General features: G+C 33.7%; 1 pseudogene; it reads left to right on the forward strand.

Moving 5' to 3' along the window:
* The first annotated feature begins 5,549 nt into the window (after positions 1-5,549).
* LOC116882074 lies at positions 5,550-5,681 on the forward strand (annotated as a pseudogene).
* The last annotated feature ends 9,827 nt before the right edge of the window (positions 5,682-15,508 follow it).

Here is a 15,508-nt window from a genome sequence, read left to right on the forward strand (position 1 = left end):
ATACACTGGGAAGCAAAGAGAAGGGGACCTCCCTGATTACTATAAATATGCTTTCTGTACCAGCAAAGATAGTTCTTAAATAAAGTACAGCTGCTTTATATTTATTCAGGTCTTTAATATGACCCAAGAATATTTTAACAATATCCTTCCCTGAATTTCTCTCCTTTTTTTTTTTTTTTGTTTTGTCTTTAGAATAAAATTGTAAATAATTGCAGGCATCGGTTAAATATTTTCTTCCTATTAACTTGCTAGTGCAGGTCTAAAAACATGGTTGTTCAAATCTATTAAGTGCATTTTACATGTAAATAATTTATAAAGTATTACATATTATCTCTCTCATTTGTATTATTTTATTGTATAAATATACATAACAGTATTTACCATTTTAACCATTTTAAGTATAGAATTCTCTGGCATAACGTACGTTCACATTCTTACACGTTTTCTCTTGAAAGAGAGGGACTTTAATGATAATCATTATAGAATAGGAATTAAAGATTATTATTATAATTATAGAATAGATTATAGATTATAGAATAGAAATTAGAGATTATTAGAGATGGGATATGCCTCAGGGAGATGAGAAGTCATATGGGAGAGTTCACCCACGGATCGTAATACCAGAAGGGTGCAGTTAACACAGATAATGAATGACTCTAACACTCCACACCCTTGTCCCTTTATTAATACACCTAGAGTTTATTGCTTGATTCTAAAAGTTTATAGAATCTTCATTCTACACTTTAACCTGTGTACTCACTCAACTACAACTTATGTGCGACTCACTTGTAGTTCAGATATATGATGGATTTATCTTTAGGATATCCAGTCATGTATTTATGTATGTGGGCTCACTAGAAATATTTTTAACATTCATTCTTCATGTTTTTCTACCAGCCAGGAAACTACATTGATAAGTTCTTTAACAAATCTAGATATAATTGCTTAGATATTATAAATTACAAGATGGGAGGAGCAAAATATGTAACAAGTATACTGATCTACCAATTCATGATTAAAAATGAAAACTACCTTAGGATGCTGAGAAATAACTCATCTAAGAAATAATTGTCTTCTAAATGTGGACTTTGGAATTTGTAAACTCTATGTTGAATAGTTGTTATTCCATGGAAAAGTGTTGAGATGTAAGACAAATGCTTAAACATTCTATAGGGACACAAGATGTTTATAGCTCAGAAGTCTCACATATGGGTATGTCTAACATACGCCAGTCAGGATACATCTGGCAACTTTAGGAGGTGGACAAAGACTCACTAGCCATCTTGAACAAAAACAATTACCTGGGTTATGATGTTCTTAATTGCAGATGGTATCATGCCAATTTATTCATACCTCATGGAGTTCTGTTTATGCTCATTGAATAGCACTGTTTATAATAGCTCATAGAGTTGTTTGGCTTTGTAACTTGTGCGTGTGTCTGCCAACCTGTTTGTCTAGAAGAAAAAAATACTTTCAAATGTAATTTGAAGCACATTTTAGGCTATTTGCATTAACTATCTTTAAAAAGGGTTTAGAGTATTTTAAGAGACTGACATTTAGAGTGTATAATCTTTCATGTAAGAAGTTTCATCTTTGTCTCCTGAGGCTTCTGTTTATATATGAAGAAAACTGCAATGTGACATTTGCTAATGGTGTCTGCTGAAGGAATGCTGCATCTTCAGGCTACCTCTTAGACTTATGCATTATGGCAATTATTAGTGAGATAAATGAAACCATGTTAGAGGACAAAACTGCTTATTGTTTAAGTAAACTCATTATATTTGATGTATGCCACTTTTCTACACCCCTCCCCAAATAATTTTGATTTAAAAAATGCTCATCTTTTTTTGTGATTGTATCTCTACTCTCCCTAAATAACAACAACAACAACAATAACAACAACAACAACAACAACAATAACAACATGAACAACAACAACAAATTCTTTTTGTTTGTTTTAAATGACTACTTATTAGATGTCTAAACTTGGAGAAAACACTGTCTCCTCAGCTTTAAGATAGGGAAAATAAAACATTTCTATCTTTTGAAAATCCAGTGAGATTATATACTGGATTATATACTGGAAAAATTTCAGTCGAGTATTACACAACATTAAATATTATTTATATTTTTTTAAGAATTATTTTACTTTTAAAGAATTCCAAAACCCTTCCATATTTAGTTATTTATTTTAAAGATTTTATTTATTTATTTGACAGAGAGAGAACACAAGCAGGGGAGCAGCAGGCAGAGGCAGAGAGAGAAGCAGGCTCCTTCCTGTGCAGGTAGACCAATGCAGGGCTAGATCCCAGGACTCTGGGATCATGACCCAATCCAAAGGCACATGCTTAACCAACTGAGGCACCCAGGCACCCTAACTCTTCCATATTTAAATTCTTTTTTACTTACACTTTTTTGTTGTTGTGTTGTGTTTGGTTTAGGGACAACAAGTTGTTTATGAGTAGGTCCTTGTAGGTTTGCTAAAATGTGTACTATAGAATATGGTTTAAAAGAAAAGGCTGGCAAGCAATAGCAAGCCATTTCTCTCTAAATCTCTCTTCAGTTGTATAATAACATTTGAATGCTAGTAAGGCATCAGTGCTTTTAGAAAAAAAAGTTGCTTAATACTTCATTGTTAACTAATCAAAATTATCATTTGATAAAGTGTTCCAAAATTTAATTTTGTAAATCATTAACAAATCCACAAACATATATAGCAAAAATTTGTTGTATGTGATTCCAAGGATTTTTAAAACTGATTCTAGATGGGGCACCTGAGTGGCTCAGTCATTAACAGTCTGCCTTCCGCTCAGATCGTGATCTAAGGGTTCCGGGATTGAACCCTGCATCGGGCTTCCTGCTCAATGGCAAGCCTACTATTCCCACACCCCCCACTTGTGTTCCCTCTCTCACTGTGTCTCTCTCTGTCAAATAAATAAAATCTTAAAAAAAAAAAAGATAAAAGATTTTACATAAAATTTCATCAAAAATTGTCAATAATTGTACAAATAAGAAATGATGCATTTTATTTTGACGTCTCAAAGGTGATTGATGAATTATCAGACTTAAAACTTGAGAGCCAATTTATGAACCTCTCAAATTCTCTTGAGGTATATTTTAGGTAATGAAAAAATTCTCAGCTTTTTTATCTCACTCTAAAAATAATCTGTCCACTAAATGTATATACATGGTTTCACCCTTGACAGCATCTTCTATTTTTTAAATCTCATTTAAAGTAAGTTTCAGGCAACCAAAAGGCGAGTAAAAAAATGAATCCTTTAGTAAAGTAAAATGTAAGTAACTAGAAATGTATTTTTAAAAATCAACCACATAATGGAAAGTTATGGAAGAATTTAACCTCTGAATCATGGCTTTACCCTGTAGAAGTTGACTTAAGTTTGAGCATTAATTTCTTGCAATTCAAGTTGAGTGTATACCACCCCTATTTGGATCAATGTGAAAATATTAACACTTAAATAATACATTTCTTTCTAGAAAAAAATGGACACTTTCTAATAGGCATGTATCTATCTTAGATACTAGGTAATATCTTACAGGGAAATGCTACTTTAAATTATTATTTACCTGGGTGTCTCTGTGTGTGTGTGTGTGTGTTGTATGTGTGTAGTAACTGTGGAATAGATGGACTTGTATTATAAAACTGTTTCTAGAAATGTTCTAATACTTACATGGGAGAAGCAGTCTGTAGAAAGTAATACTCAATCTGTCCCAGACTTTAAACAAATAAAATGTACTGTTTCTGCTTTGACCCAAGACAGCGATCAGAAAAAGTCTTCCCTCTAAGTGGAGATTCAGCATACGGGATACGGGCTAGTCGGAGACTTTCTATGGTACTCAGGCCATAGCACAAATTGGGTATAAAAGCATCTCACCTTAATGACTCAAAATTTGAAACATCAGATCAGTATCATAGAATCTGAATGTGTTCAATTTTTGTTTTAAGTTTAGTTGAGGTAGTGGTTATAAACTTTTAGTACTTTCAAGCTATCCGTGCAGCCCCATTTAATAACCAAATTAGTTATAATTGAAAATGACAAATGCTATTGCTGTATGCTGAGCATTGTTTTAGTGTTGCCTTTTCTATTAGAACAGGCAAAATTAACCTCTGGTCTCAGTTTCAGGAGCATATACGGCTCTCAGAAGCAACTTTATTCTATATAACAAACACTGCGACTTTTTAATTGACTCTGAGGAGTTGATTGTTTTGAATTAACTCCGAGAAAGCCAATTTTTTTTTTCTATTTTTAGGGGGTTAAATGAATATCCTTGGTAGTCAAGTGGACCTCAGTTTACATCCAAAATATGTCACATTCCTCCTTTGACCCTCAATTTTTTTTTCACGTATAAAGGGTATAATGACTATTTCATAGGGTAGTATTGGTGATTGATTAAATTGGCTGACAATTAAAGCACGTAAAGTAGTGATTGGTAGTCTATGCATTATAAATTATGCTCCCTGTCAGTGAGCACTATACAATTATACTTTTTTTTTCCTTTTTTCTTACTTTTTATAAACGCATTTACAATAGCTATATTGCATACATTTTGATGCCAAGCTAAAATTATTTTTGGTAGAACACTGATAATAAACACATTAAAATTTAGATTTTTCCCCCCTACAACTAGATTTTATACCATACAACTTTGATAGAGAAAAAGCTAACTGTTTTGTTTAATTTCTCTTCTCTCCTTCCTGGTGGCTATAGTACAAATGTTTGTTAGGATGTATTTCTTCAGAGAAGAGAGAAAAGGCTGTAGGCAAATCTGTGTCCTTACAATTCACTGGTCATGACAGAGAGCGCAGACCAAGACCATAATTCACTCTGTTTAGAGATACAAGAGTGATATAAGGAAGAAACCTCATACAGATTAATGTGTTTGAAGTATAGATTACAGGATAAAGGTAAGGAGAGAAGGCAGAAAGTGTAAAGAGTGATGAGGATAAAAATTGTCTAAAGGCCATATTCAGGATGTTCATATAAATAATTTTGAGTTTGTCCTTCTTTCTTTAGAAATACTGAAATTATCATTGTTTTTTGTTTTAATCAAATTTTCATTCTGAGATATTTATATGTTCATGTGATATTTTAACAAATAACATTTAACAAATAATACAGAGATCCCAGTACTAGAACACAGATAATACAATTATAATATCTTGCAAAACTAGGTTACAAAATCCCAACCTTTATTATGGTTTTATCAGAAGGATCCCCGGTATTGCCCCAGCTTACCTCTACCACTATTCCTGATGCCCAGCTATCATTAATAAAGTTTATCTAAATGGAATCATCAATCAAGATAGCTGGGTGGCTCAGTTGGTTAAGTGCCTGACTCTCGGTTTCAGCTTAGATCATGATCTTGGGGTGGTGAGATTGAGCCCCATAGTGGGGGGGGGGCTCCCTGAGCTCAGCAGGGAGTCTGCTTGAGATTCTCTTTCTCCCTCTCTTTCTGAACCACCCTCTGCTCATGCTCTCTTTCTCTCTCAAAAATAAATAAGTAACTCTTTAAAAAATAAATGGAATCATAGCTTTGCGCAGTGGCAGTATCGTAGCCAATGAGGTTTATCCGAGGCGCGATTATTGCTAATTGAAAAATAAATGGAATCATAAATCGTGTTATATGTACTTTTTTCAGCTATATGGATTCTTTTCACTCAGCCTCATTCCCTTGGATCTATACAAGTTCTATGTATCAATAGTCCCTTTTGAATAGTGACTAGTGTTCAATTGGAAGAATATAATATAATGGGGGTGTCTGGGTGGCTCAGTTAAGCATCTGACTTTGGCTCAAGTCATGATATTGGGGTCCTAGGATTGAGCTTTGTGTCTTGCTCTATGCTCAGCAAGGAGTCTGCTTCTCCTTCTCCCTCTGCCCCTCCCACCACTCATGTTCACTTTCTCTCTTTCTCAAATGAATAAAAAAAAAAGTTAAAAAAAAAAAGAATATAATATAATGTATATAATCATTCAACCATGCATGATTTCTGTTTTTTCTCTTTTTTTTTTTCCCAGTTTCTGGCTATTATGGATAAAATTGCTATAAACATTTATGTACAGGTTTTTGTGAGAATATGTTTCTATTTCTCTGGAATAAATGCCCAAGAGTGCAATTACTGGTTCACATCATAGCTGCATATTTAATTTTATAGGAAACTAACAGTTTTACAAAGTGACTGCACCATTTAGATTTTCACCTACAATATATGAGTTCTCCAGTCTCTCTGAATCCTTGTCAGCATTTTGTGTTTTTTTAATTTTAGTCATTTTGATAGGTGTGTCATGCCATCCTAGGTTTTTAAAAGTGGATGATTTGGTTCCATCCGTGTTTTAGAAGAAACTTTTTGGTGGCAACGAATGGAAGATGGAATGAAATGAGAGAAAATTGTGTCAATGATGTTATTTAGAATTGTATCACAGTGATTTATGTTGCAGAGAAAGACCTGATCCATGACATGGCAACAAGGGTTAAGGGGGATTTCTGCAAGAATCTGACAGTTTTGTAAAGATTTTATTCAATATTTCTAGACAATTCTAGTTTGACAAATTAAAGCTGATCGATTAAGTCAAATTCAAAGGATATGTTCTTTAATCTCCAGTGGCAAAGCAACCCTACTATATGGAAACACAGTTTGCTATACATAACTGTTATTCAGAGAACAACCACATGATATAAATGTTTGATGATTATCCTTAAAGTTAGATTGCTTTTATGCATATGGCTTAAAGATTTGACAGATTAATTTGAAAATGCAGAATAGTTATTTAAAAAAGGGAACTCCTGATATATCTTTCAGTCTGCATATTTACTTGCCAATCAATTTATTTGCCAATTCAGTCTGCAATTTATTTGCCAAACTATCTTCCTCTCAAATACCTGCCAGATCATTTCTATTGACTTTGGGGAAACTTTTGTAGTTCCAACAGAAGCCTAAATAAACATGAGTTAATAGTTAATGCACATGAAAATGGAGGCTACCCAGAGAGGGTGCCCGGTATTATAGCAGAAATAGTTTATGAAACCCAAGTAATACATTATTGGATGTCTAATAAATAAAAATTAATAGAACAATCAAAAAGGAATAAAATGATTCTTTAAGAAGTTGAACTAATAGATTTTTAAAATATAAACTACGTAATGTGAGCAGCCGGTTAGCTCACTTGGTTAAACTATGTAATGTATTCAGCTTCGGTCTTGTAGACACACAGAACACTATTAATGTCTATATTATATTATTAAAGTTCTCTGTGCTCTGATATAAATTTTTCTCAGGCACATGGTATTTTTATGATAACAAAAATAGGTAGCATTTTTTAAAACTGATTTTGAGACTTAAATTAGAGTATCAAAAAGTACATAACCTGACAGAGTGATTGGTAGTATACATTATTAAAGATGGTTGTCATTATCTAAGGGAAAAATACAGAATTCTGGGTTCTTCCATTACAAATAGAATCTATTGCCATGAATCTGGAAATCAATAAAACTTGTTTTGGGAGAGTAAATGATTAATTGATAATTTATCTTCTACATCATCTTTCAGTGAAAGTATTACCAAGATTGTGTGTGAATCTAATCAAGTGTGGAGGGCTGTTGAAAAGTGAGAGTTGGGGCACCTGGGTGGCTCAGTGGTTAAAGCCTCTGCCTTCAGCTCAGGTCTTGATCCCAGAGTCCTGGGATCGAGCTCTCGCATCGAGCTCCTTGCTCAGCACGGAGCCTGCTTCTCCCCTCTCTCTCTGCCTACTTCTCTGTCTACTTGTGATCTCTGGAAAAACAAAAATCAAAAAACAACAACAACAACAACAAAAAACTTAAAAAAAAAGTGAGAGTTGCAGCTCAGAAAAGGGTAACTTGAATTGAGATTTAAAAGAAGTACCTGAGAATTTTTAATTTTACTATAAGAATAACTAAATATTAGCGATGTGACCATTCCTATTATTATCCTTGTTAATTATACAAAGCTGATAGTTGTAGACTTTTGCCTGGATCTGCCAATAGACTAGTCAAGAAAAGAGAGTGCTCATTTATTGCACAGTATCTGTTTCCCTGTCCTTCTGTTTGTACCATTCTGAAGTAAAGATTCCATACAAAGACTTTCATTTGGCATGAAATTCTAATAATTTTACTGATGAATCTGCAAAGTAAGAACATTAAACTAATAAATTATCCATATGAATGTACTTTCAAGATGTTAATAATTTATGCCAAGTGTTCTCATTTTATATAACTCCTTTACTCAGTATGGCTTTCTTCAGTTGAGTTATAAAGCTTAGTGAAATAGAATTATGGCTCAGATTCTTATACTTAAAACAATTTGCAGTATAGTTCTCCAGACAGTTTTCTTCTCTGCTGAAATTTTGCAGGCTACTTATTTAGGGAAATGTCAGCTTGGGGTGTATGTATGTTAAAGAAAAAAATAGAACGAAGTTTAAAAATAACAAATTGATGGCTTAAAAATAAGCTGAATCTCATTAATGATGATTATAAGTACATATTTCTGTGTTCCGTATTTATGAATACGTGTCTGTAGTATATTGAATTCCTATACCATATCATAGAGTAGGATATTTTTTCTCATGCTTTGTTGGGAATTCAAATTAATATGATATTTCTCCCAAAGATATTTGGCTAGTATTTCTTATTTCTAGTTTTTAATAGATTATATCACCTATTAAATGAGTTTCTGGCATTGATGACAACTCAGACTATTTTCTGAAGGAGGTCTGTTTTCCAGATGATGTTGAACTCATATCTTATAGTCATCAGCCATCAGACCCTAGTAATGAAAGTCATGGCCTTGAGACAAAGAAGTTGCAATTATATGCAGTGAGCTCTGACATTGCCTATGTCAAAGACAAGGCTGACATCACATTCTCTCTTAGCTTTGCCACTAATCACAAGCCAGTGTGGTAGACCTCTATTTCAAAAATTTGTGTGACTTTTCATATTACAAAACTATATAAAAATATATGAATTAAAATAGCTTTATAAAGGTATCCATGAAGATATATATATGTATATATATATATTTAAATATCTGTACATAATGTTCTATTTGAGTCTATATAAAATGCAGTGATTTTAGCAAATGTTATATTTTAATAGAGAAGATAAAGTTACCAGAAATGATTAAGTTATTATTGTCTTTAGACAAAAAATAATAGCTTAATTCAAGACCCACGTGTCAGTAACAATATAATACAGAAAAGTATGTGCTTTCAATGATGGTATTTCTGTTATCTGCAACCAGTATGTTATATCTGAAAATACTGGATTAGAAATTCCTGAATTGTTGCGTTTTATTTATTTATTTATTTATTTATTTTTAATATATGTATTTTTTTAAAGATTTTATTTATTCATTTGACAGAGAAAAAGAGAGCACACAGTAGGCAGACCAGCAGGCAGAGGGAGAGGGAAAAGCAGGGCTCTCCATGAGCAGGGAGCCTGATGCAGTACTCCATCCCAGGACCCTGGGATCATGACCTAAGCCTAAGGCAGCTGCTTAATGGAATGAGCCACCCAGGTGTCCTGTTGTGATTTTTTTAAATATTTTATTTATTTATTTATTTATTTATTTATTTATTTGAGAGAGAGAGCGAGAGAGCGCACAAGTTGGGGGGCGGGGTAGAAGGAGAAGCAGACTCCCTGCTAGACAGGGAGCCTCTTGTGGGGTTCATTCCCAGGATCCTGAGATCATGACCTGACCTGAAGGCAGATACTTAACTGACTGAGCCACTCAGTCACTCCAGAAATTCTTGAATTCTAATCCAGGTTATGATCTTGTATTAATACGTGGTTTGGGGAAGGTAATTTTTCTTTTTTTTTTTTTTAATTTAATTTTATTTTTTTCAGTGTTCCAAGATTCATTGTTTATGCACATACCCAGTGCTCCGTGCAATTCTGTGCCCTCCTTAATACCCAACCCCCAGGCCCACCTAACCCGCACACTCCCCTCCCCTCCAAAACCCTCAGTTTGTTTCTCAGAGTCCACAGCCTTTCTTGGGAAGGTTATTTTTCTTGCACATATTTTGTTCATAAAATGAGGTAATTGGATTCACATCTAAGATATCTATAATAAAACTATGACACGGTAGCTTGCTGACACCCTACAAATTGCTCTGATCTTGTTTTCTGCTTAACCCTTCTTGGAATATCTGTAACTATTACTGTTACTGTACTAGTCTTTATGAAATTTCCACCCACAAGAACCAGTTCCCACCATCTTCCACCACATTGCTGGTGCCACTTGAGTTTACTATAGTAATCCACATATGAAATCCAGTTTCCGCTGTTCTAAACTGTCTAGTCAGGTTGCCTAGGTGACTTACTCTGTTAAATGCTGGACTCTTAATGTCAACTCAGGTCTTGGTCTCAGGGTCATGAGTTCAAACCCCACATTGGGTTCCATGCTAGGTACGGAGCCTACTTAAAAAAAAAAAAAAAAAGGAAAAAGTAATCTGTCTGTAATGCTGAAAGGTTATTCCGGATTATGTCCTGGTGTATTCATGAAATATTTCACTTTATCATTCTATGCATCCCTCCACTTCACTTTACCTGGTTTCCTCACCTATGTGAGGTCAAACTTTGTCCAGTTAAAGTTCAAGCAAAGACCATATTTCTAGTCCTCGGTCCTGGCAAGTGTTTTAATCTTAGACATTCCCTTGTTCCTTGTATGTGACAGCTGGAATCTGGATCTTGATGCTCACTGCTGTCATTCAGTGCCTAATCATAAACAAAGGATGGGTTTGCTTTAGCAACACAGTTTATCTCCTTGTCTAATTAGTACCTCTCTGGCTGGGGTGCAGCTAAGGTGGCAAAAATTTGGCTTCTAGCTTTGCGCTGCTAATGAGGATTTTAGTCTGCAAGTATGCTTTGCCTGTAGCAACTTGGTTTATTTACTTCATTTCGGGTCCATTCATTACACTGTTCCAAATTGTAAAATGATATATAGTCACTAGAATATTTTCCTGTTATATCTCTAGGACAGGATCATCTGCAAAAATGTGTTCCCTGGCTAAATCATGAGCAGACCCACAGTCTGTTCGGCTTCTCATGGCTTTACTAACCTTCAAGGACTTCATTGTTTCATCTCTTTAAGCAACATAGGAATACTCAAATAGGCTCATGTTAAACAAAAATTCCAACTTGGTAAAATATACCGTAGAAAATATAGACTCACTGTGAAATTTTGTGTTATGTGATATATTTCCTTAGCTGCACATCTGGAGTAGATATCTCTTATTTTTGGTATTAGTAGCCTTCTCTATGCATTGGGAAACTTTCACTCGTTCCAGATGGTTTTGATGAGGTTGTCCATTAGTGTACTTTGTACAATGTCTGGTTACAGGAGGCACTTGGCCCTGACCTACCCAATCATAGAACCTCATACTTTGCCTAAGATGGAGAATCCATTACCCAAACAGAATCAGAGTTTCTCATTGTGATTAAATGGCTATTTAGGGAATAAGAGTCACCTTTCCTCTGTTGGGGAAAGAAGTTGCCTTCTGTAAAGATATTTAAGTCTTTAACAGTTAACAGCCTTTCTTTTCCAGCCAGCACCAGCCTGAATATGAAATACACATGGTGATAAAGAAAGAAGCCTGGGTATCTGGATCTATCCAGGTCTTAAATGAAATTACTCTTATGATTTCTAATTCCATATATAAATACATTTTTAAATTTTAACCTAGTTTCAATTAGACTCCTTCAACCAAAGACGTTAACTTGTCAAAAACATACTCTCTTAAAATGATCTTTAGTAGCCTGATAATCTAATGGTTTGGCAAATTTCATGCAAGGTAAAAGGAGATAGTATAGAACATATCTTTTGATATGGGATAAATAGATTATGTTGATTGCCTGGGATTGCATACTTGATAATATTACTATAAAAAAAATGGCTTAAGAGAACTCTGTGGAATGTAACTTCATGATTATACATGCAGAATAGGTCTCCCACAGAAAATATGATTTGAGATGACAGTTGTAGGACAGTAAGATGTTAAAATGTTGAGTAAGGAAAAGGAAGGGAGACTGTGAGTGAAGATATATTACAGAGGTGTTTTTTAAATAGCATGCACACATATGTGAGATGGGAATTTTCTAGAAACTGCAAGTAACTCCACATAGCATGATCTTAGAACTAAAGATGACAACCAAAATGTAGACAGGAATCAAAATATGAAGAACTCTGAACATTTTTAACTTCTATGAACTTTAGTTTCTTCATTTATAACATGGAAATAATACTACCTTTTCTATAGGATTTGTGAGTTTTAGCACAATTTGTGGAAAGTACTTAGCCAAAGAAACATTTAGTAAACAGGTTTGCATTGTTACAGTGATAATGAATTATGTGAAGTTCCTAGTATGTCCACAAGGTTGCCAACTTTTTAAAACATAACAAACATATATTATAAAAACTAATTATATAAGCAGTAAAGTTATATATTTTCAGTAATAAGATATTTTCTTTGAGAAAATCTTCATTGCTTTGTCATTTGCTCAAGGAAGGCTGGCCTCTAGTGGTAATATCCCAGAATTACAGACATATAGTCCTCACTGCTGAGAAAAAGTTCCAAGTACCTGCCAGATTCAAGCCACATATTAGGGCCTCGTTTGAGAACAAAGAAGACCTGATAATTTTGGAAACATTAAATCTGAATTTCTACCATATAGGTCCTTTTAAAGTCCTGACTCTGATAAGTTTTTTAAAGATGGGTTTAAAGCAGTGTATCTCAAAAGCCACCTTAAAAATGGTGAGATTCTGTGACAATGTTTGTGTGTGTGTGTGTGTGTGTGTGTGTATGTGTGTAAGGAGAGAATATAGTATATTTCATAAATATATAGGTTTATATGTATATAGTATAGTACAGAATATAGCTTATATAAAGTTTGTATATACTGCAAATTGTATGTATATATATTACATTATTTATATATGCTTCATATATAAAATTTTATATATTTTGTATATGTATTATATATACATACTATCTATATACTTTATATACATATATACATCATATCCTTATATACATGTTGGTGTAACACATAACTTCTCTCTTGAAAGTACCACCTTTTTTAAAAATGATAATGATAGTACATTGTAGTTCTTTTGTGTACTTCTTAATTTGAATTTAATGTTCAAACTCTTCAAATTGAGAAGCTGGCAGTTCTATTCCAAGTCTCACATTTTCTTTCAAAATTATACTTTTCTCCCCAAAGCAAAAGTTTGAAAATATTTTATCTCGGCTCATGTAAAAAAAAATCTCCTCCATTGTATTTTATAATAGTCATTTAGTTTCGCTGAGAGCCACCAAGGAAAAGTAGCAACAGATGGAACATAATTGTGGACAATATCCTATTGTTAGTTAACTGAAATAAAGACCATTGTAACAAAATTCTCCTAGATGTCAAGTCCAGGAAAAGTATTTGTCTCTGTCAATGAACTGGTAAACTTCCTATATAGTGAAGTCTGTATAACCCATCTGAATGTCATCATTTGTTTCTCCATTTTTGCTGACTTAAAATGGGTTTTCCAATTCACATTGTGGATTCACCATTTGTGAACTACTTACACATTTGGGTTCCATTTAGCTGCATTTTAATGACAACAGGTTTTTTATGTATAGTTTATATAAAACACATATTTTAAATGTTTAATTTTAACATTGCAATCTGTGAAGTCTATTTTTATGGCTTTAAAAAAACAAAGTTTCTTTCAATATCCTGCTATAATTCTTTTATAAACAATTCTGTGTAAAATCAGACAAGTAGAGAACATTTCTAAATAAACAATACTGTTATATTAAACATATATTCCATTCACTCTCTCACATCAGATCCTCTATTCCAATTTTAAAAATCCTCCTCTAATGATATAGGATTTATATAAACCTGCCCTATTAATCACTTCTCATCTTTCCCATTATGTCTTTTATGGGCTGACAGGTAGGAAGTCGGCATTGTCAGGTGTGCTAATGATTATGTAGTAGTTTCAAAACAAAACTAAAAGCACAAAAGAATATATTCTAAAAAGTAAATCAAAATATCTACCACTCATCTCCAACCCTCTTCTACAGAAACAAACAGACTTTCTGTAGTGTTTTGAGATTAGGACACTGAATTTCCCTTTAAAACAGGTTTTCATACTGGTATGGTAAAAAGGTTTTTTAATCAGAGTTGGATGAGGTTAAAAACAGGGCAAAGGCCATACATTTTTTATGACACTCTAAACAGATCAAGAATTTGGGGTTCTTTTGTTTAACAGCCCTTCCAGAAGGTAAATTTATATGCAATTCAAGCACTTAAAACCATAATTTATTCGTCAGCATCGCTTTCTCTAGCTATTCTTTATGAAATGGCATCATGATACTTTGCAATGGGATGTGATTGTGCAACCTGATATTACTTGTGTGTGCTGATAAGGGAGGAAGTGATGATTGTATTCCTATTCTTTTGCATACTATGAATTTAAATTTCAATTAAATCAGATTAGATATTCTGTTCTATGCCATCTTTATTTAACATTAGTGGTGATTAGTTTCTAATTTCTGTTGCTACTGATATCAGCGTTATACTCTCCCATCTGTGAATATAAAGGGAAGGCATTCACACATTTCCATTATATTTATTTGTATTTTGAATTTACAGTGTTTTAAACCTCTTAAAATTTAACTAAGTGTGAAATGTTTCAAATTAAGAACCACAGTCTTAGAAGCATTAAAGCACACTGTGGGATGTTGAAGTCTATAGCTGGTGAAAGTTTTAAGCTTTTTTCAAGTTGTGCCTTATTTTCTCCTTAAAATAAGTGAGTAAAGAGAGCAAGTTCCTTAGATCTACTGCTAATACCTAAAACAACAAATTTGTAAGATATGTATAGAAAGAGAAATAGTTTTGAATAGTTTTGAATTATGAACTTAATGTATAATATTGAAGCCCAAATCCTTTAAAATATAAAACATGCCTACACACCTTCATTTTTCCTCATTTTATTTTTTCCAATTTTTGTTTGTTTGTTTGTTTGTTTGCAACCAACTGAATTCCAGACAGTCATTGACTCTAGAACTCTTTTCCTGGCTTCTTTTCCTTCCCTTTCTTTCTCATAGCCATTTGGCCTCACTGTCACTGCCTTAGATTAGGGCTTGATCATCTCTAGCTTGTTTGCCTGCAATAGCCTCCTGGATGGTATTCCTGATGAGTAAATCCATCCTCCACAAGGCTCCTAAACCAACTTGTCTAAAATGTAAATTTAATCAATGCATTCCATGGTTCTCCATTGTTTGATGATACAAGCAATTTGTTTTTGTTTTTGTTTTTATTTAATGGAATGAGATATGGGATGCCTGGGTGGCTTAGACAGTTAAGCATTAGACTCGTGATTTTGGCTCAGGTCATGATCTCAGGGTGGTAAGATGGAGCCCCACATCGGGCTCCGTGCTCAGCAGGGAGTCTGCTTGAGATTCTCTCTGCCCCTCCCCAC

Source organism: Lontra canadensis, unplaced genomic scaffold (genome assembly GCF_010015895.1).
Source record: "Lontra canadensis isolate GAN:19392208 unplaced genomic scaffold, GSC_riverotter_1.0 scaffold80, whole genome shotgun sequence".
Classification (NCBI taxonomy): domain Eukaryota; kingdom Metazoa; phylum Chordata; class Mammalia; order Carnivora; family Mustelidae; genus Lontra; species Lontra canadensis.